The sequence below is a fragment of the Zonotrichia albicollis genome, chromosome 1, assembly GCF_047830755.1.
Source record: "Zonotrichia albicollis isolate bZonAlb1 chromosome 1, bZonAlb1.hap1, whole genome shotgun sequence".
Lineage (NCBI taxonomy): Eukaryota > Metazoa > Chordata > Aves > Passeriformes > Passerellidae > Zonotrichia > Zonotrichia albicollis.
In genome coordinates this window covers 146146077-146152076 of record NC_133819.1, presented here as the reverse complement: position 1 = coordinate 146152076, position 6000 = coordinate 146146077, and positions in this window count along the sequence as shown.

Sequence of the window (6000 nt, the reverse complement as noted above, 5' to 3'; positions counted from 1 at the left end):
ACAACCAAGGAGGGTTTTATCCTCCTCTAGAGATCTTTATGTGACTCCAGGGACTAATAATGAATATTCAGCAGCTCAATTATGTACTATGGAAACAGAGGTGGATAACCCAGGGGAAAGAGAAATAAAAGGCCTAATCAAAGGGAAGAGATAACTTGAAGATAAATGTGATAGGACCATGAAACAGAGAATTACAAAAGGCTCTTGCAGATTGCAGAGGTGTGGAGGAGAAAGATTTTCCCTGCAAAAGATAAAACACTGTGAAGAAGAGTCACAGAGGTCAGGACAAAATATTCCTGCTGTCACAGGTATGGCGCTCTAATTAAAGGATACTTTGAGGTTTGTCCCATTGGGATGGAGACATCCAGCTGCTGTCCTGCTCCCTAGGTCTGGCTCAGCCATCTCCCCCAGGACAGCTGTTTGGGAAGCAAGAGGAGCCCTAATCCCTGAATCCTTTCAAGCCCAGGCTGTCCCTGGCCAGAGCACACCCTGAGCTGGTCCTGCCTCTGCTTCCTGAGAGTGTGAAACAGGAGCAGACCCCTGATTGCACAAACAGCTGGATCTGTCCCAGCTGAAATGGCTGGGGCTCTCACATCCATGTTATCTGCAAGGAAAAGGAATGTGCCCTGCCCTGCAAATCTGACCCCACAAATAACATATTTAACCTACTTTTTAAAGCTGTTGAGCTAGATTAAATGGATTGTCCACAGACAACAAAGACAGCAGCAATGAGTAAAAATCTTTCCCAGCTGAAAACCTGGTCTCTGTGCTGTTCTGTGAGGTGTCTGATTTGAATTCTATTTCCTTAACACATTAATAACAGGCCACAGCCCCAGATAATTACTCTTTCTTTTCTGTTGGAAATTAAACTGGAACACTGTGAGCCTTCTGTGCCTGTGAAAGGTTTCCTTGCTGGGTCTTGGGGGACTACACTGAAATTACTTTGCAGATTCTTCTTCCTCAGTTTGGAATTTGTGAATGATCAGCAAGTGGCTTTGGACATCAGTCAGAAATTTAACTGAATTATTTAGATGAGAGACCCAAATGATGGTCTCAATTTCTCTTAAGGAAAATCTGTAAAAGCTCTTTCAGATTGAAATATGATGTTTCAGGTTTTGGGATTGCACCTGAATCGCCTTGCAACACACATTCACCAGTCAGCTGCACATCTGGGGAGCATGCCCCCAGAGCCTCTCTTAATTTAGAAATTAAAAATCAAAATCCATTTACTCAAGTCCCCAAGCAAAGCAATTTGGAGTTTGATTTCTTGTAGCATCTTTTTTGGCTGATTTATGCTATGATTAAATTTGTTGTTGCTGATAATGCATTATGCATGCAGTTGCTGATGAAATAACATCACAGTAAAATCTAAAAATAGAGCCATTCAAGTATCCTTTAAAGAAAACCTGGCATGAATACTAGCTCACACATCAATGAAACTGAGCTGCAAAGGCACATTCCTCTAACCCACACTTCGTGCAGAAATGAAAGCCCAGACAGATCCCTGTTGTGCACAATTCCACCATCTAAACCTCAGAGGTGATTTGATTTGATTTAATTTAATGAGACAGGAAGAGTGGTGAGGCATACACTGAGTTCTGCTGTGCAGCACAGGTGGATGGTTTCACCCATTTTGTCCTTCCCAGTGAAGGTGTTGCAGTTGGCTGGTTGTGACTGCTCCTCAAGGCAGGGGTAGCATTTCAAAGCAGCTTTTACTTTCCCTCAAATAATAGAATGAAGCAGCTCAGCCTTATTGATTGCAACAGAGGAAAATGACTTTCTCTGTTTCACGCTATAAGCAGCCATGTCCTAAACATCTGCTCTCTGCCTCAATCATTTATTCTCTCCTTGATTTGAAAATGTTCATAGGAGGATTCAGATTTGAGATTGATAGCTAGAACCTCCTTTTGGTGTCATAGCAGAAGGACTGGCTGCCTTTTTGAGTCATTGGGGACCCTAAAATTCATTGTTGTGCCCTCTTCCTGTGGAATGGACACATTTGAGGAGGGAGGAAATTCATTCAGCCTCTTTCATGATTATGAGGAATGTAATGAGTGTGTGTGTGATCAGCTAAAAAGAGCTGCACACTTGTTTTAATCTGTTTATTCACTGAGTGAACATGCTCTGTGGGTCTGACAGCTGTGTAGAAGATAATAGGGAATCCACTCATCCTCAGCAGCAAATCACTTCAATTGTGCCCCCTTCATGGAGCTTGAAAGAGGAAGAGAGATATTAAAAAATTACAGAAAAGAGATTCCTCAAGTTCAGGCACAGAATAATAGAGGTGAAACATAGAGAAAATGTGAATTACAGCCAGACAAATAAATATTGTGTGGAAAGAGAAGAGTGATGGAAAAATCAGTGTGACTTCTGGACTCTTCCCCTCCCAGAGCCCAAGCAATCTTCAAAGTTTTTCCAAAGTGTGTTTAAAGTTTGACTCCATTCTGACATTGCTTTTCTCTTCTATGCAGCTAACCCTGAAGGATGCAGGTCTCCTTTTGAAGAATGCTTGCTGAGATTTATTATTTTGGCTTCAGTGTGAGAGTAAGTGCTGTCAGCATATGGGGATCAGCAGTGAGCTTTGGTTTTGAGCACAGCAGTTATAAACAGAGCAGCCTATAGAGAGCAGGGAGTTGACCTTGCAAACATTGTGCACTGTATTGAGTTCAGCTCACTCCTTAGTGACAGGATTTATTTGTTTTACTTCTCTGTCTTCAGCAGTGAAAGACTCTGACAGAATATCAATGCAATGGGTTATTTCTCAGGCATTTCAAGACAGCCTTCCCCTGCAATCGAGATTTCATCACTTTGAGACTTGAGAAAAAGGAACTTTATTTTCTCTTTTACTTCTGCAGCACGTAGTGTCTCTAGCTGGATCATTTGAGGCACATTTGTAGCATTTAAGTAAGCTTTCACTACTTCACACACAGAAAAGGTACAGGCTTCCATTAAGTGTCTGTGGGACAATTAGCCTATTAACATTCAGCAAAGCAAAGCTGACTTTAATTATTTCATTTGCAGTTGCTGCTTCCAGTGTGGTTTGTTTGGAATTACAGAGCCGTGGTGGTTAATGACTGTAGCAGAGCCTCAATGAGGCAGACGTGCTTGCAGGCAGAGCCTGAGCAGCCTCTCTCTTCATGCCCTCCCTGATTCCTGCCCTTTAAAAGTGATCAAATGAGGGCCCCACAGCCTCTGCTGGCACTTCCACGTTTAATATTATAACCAGTGTTTAATGCATGCAGATTGGCCCTCCCCATGGTGAGAACAGTGGCTGCAGCAGCCTGTTATTTAATAGACTGTGACAGAACTGCTCCTTCTGCTCACATTGTGTGGGTCTGTGCTTGCAGAGCTGAAAGCTCCAGGTTTATTCCCACTTAATGACAGCAGCACCAGTGCCTCCACATATGCATTATTTACATAAAAACAAAATTAAAACTTTGACAGAGGAGAATATTTTAGGCAGATTGTTTCTGCTTTCAGCAAGCAGTGGGAAGCAGAGATGCCATAACTGAGATAATAACATGGTTAAAACCATCTTTGATACACACAAAAGTGACAATGCAATTTTGCCCAGGGTCCAAGTATTCCAGCCCTGTTCCTAAATAATGAGCCAGACATCCATCTCCCATCAAATAAGGTACTTCCACACTGTGAAATTTTGAGAATTATGTGAAATCCATAAAATGTAACTGCATTCTGATAATTCTTTTTAAATTGTTCACATCTATAGAAAAGATAAATCCATCAGTCAGAATGTCAATTATTTTTCTGCGAATCTGACAATTTAAACAGTATGCAGTTGAGATTGCAGTAAGTTGGATTGCTTCCTGGTTTTGTCCTAAATGTATAGAAACCACATAAAAGTTCCTTTCTAGCCTCATAAAAAGCAGTTCTCCTCCGGATGTGCATTCTTAAACATTGGAGGAAAATATTTCCTTTAAAGCAGCCAAGACAAGAATATCAAATATCTATTGGGAAAATAAATTGGATTCCTGAAATGTTAATATAAACAGAAATCCCTCTAGTATTAAACTCATATAAAATTTTCAGTAGTTTTAGAAGCAAAACTTATGTGCCTATTTATTGGAAAATCTAGTCTATTATTGGGAAGGCAAAAAAATATATTCACCCATGCTCATACAATCTGCAACTGTGTTTTTATATTTGGACTCAGCCAGCTATTAAAGTACAGCTGTTTATGAAGATTTACATTAAAAATCTTTTTCTGCTCTACTTCCTTCCCAGAAAATGGATTTTTTTTTTAGAACAAATATTTTCGTAAGACTATTTCAGGTAAGATGGCATTTCCACTCAATTGCATGAGACTCATTCCCCAGCAGTCCTCAGGGACATGGCAACCTAAACATTGTTCTTAAGCATTCCTGATTCTCACTACTGCCCCATGTTCTGAATGTTTCTCTTGTTTCTCCCTTCTTTCCTTCCTTCCTTGTACAAATCTTGGCTTTATTATGACCTGAACTGATTTTTAAAAAAAATATAGAAAAAAGCACTTCGATTTTTAAAAGAAAACATTTTGCATCCATTTTGATTTTACAAGTTAAATCCCAAACTACAGAGAGCAGCCAGAATTTTACAATGGTTTTAAAATATGTACTACAGCTCAGAAACCCAATAATATAGTCTGTGATCCAGTTCCATTTAAGGTGATACTTTTGTGCTTCAACCTCATTCCACTTAAATGATCCTTGTTATGATTACTCCACCACTTTTGACTATCTGTAAAAAATAGAGCATAATTTGCTGTTTCAAGGCAAAATGTTTGGACTGTTGGGGACACACCTGGAGAGAGGATTCTGATGCCAACCAGTCCTCAAGGGAGAGCAGTGTCCTCTGACTCCTTCCATAGGAGGAGGAGGACATGCAGGAGAAGACAGTCCTCTTGGACACTGTGTTTTAGTATTTTGGGGGATAAACATTAAATCCAACACTTCATCCCACAAACTACAAATCCCTGACAGTCAGGTCACAGAACCATGGCTTGGTAAGGTTCTGTATTTGTCATGTAGACTCTTTACCAAGCTTTTAGTTTTTGGAGTAGCTGTGATAATATGTGAGATGCACAGAGGAAGAGAGTGGAACCCCCTGTCCTGCATTAGGGCACAAAGAGTTTAGCTAAAACCACTCTGAAATTAGCCTGAGCCTGTGAGGTGTTTTAGCACTGCAGAAGCACAGTTCTACTAGAATAGAGTGAAAGGGAACATTTTCAAAGCTGATCTGGCCAAAAAGACCAGAAGGTCACTTGTGTATGGACATAATTAGCTATTGCCAGCTCAGGAAAGCACCTGTGTTGTGATCACACAGCACCAGGTGCTTCAGAGTGGCCCTAAATAGGGACAAAGCTGCAGACCCAAGGTCTCTTTGGGCAACTGGGCTCTGACACAGCACTTAGCTCAGTGTTTATTAAAAAAAGGCAGTCAGGTATGACAAAAAGTATCAAATTATGTTTATCATGGAAAAGGAGATAAGTTCCCTCTTTTTCTGAGCAGTGCTTCAGTTTCACTGGATGCTCAGCACAAGTCAGAATTACACTGGAGGGCAGAATTCTGCTGCTGCTGGATCAACAAAGCCTCTCTGAGTCTGATAGCTGAATAATTAGGAAAGACAGTGCTTCTGTCAAGCCTCTTTTAACCATTAATTGCTTCAGTGCTATATTTACAGCTGTTACATAACCTTAAAGGTTGCTTCTGATATAATGAAGAAACCCAGCAGGTTGCCAGCTTAAATAATTTTCATGTGTGTGTTAAAATGAGTTATCCATCCCTATTCATTTATGTTGTTACAGTCCTGGGACTTGGGCAATCTTCATTTTGGTTTATTTATGGTTTTATAATAAATTTTGCTGCAGTATGGAGCTAAATTATTTTTTAAATACTGATGCAGATTGGATTATTACTGAAAAGTAGAACCAAAAATCAACAGATGTAAGAGATATATTTAAACTAATTCCAATCACATCACAGCAGAAACAGGCAAGTGGCA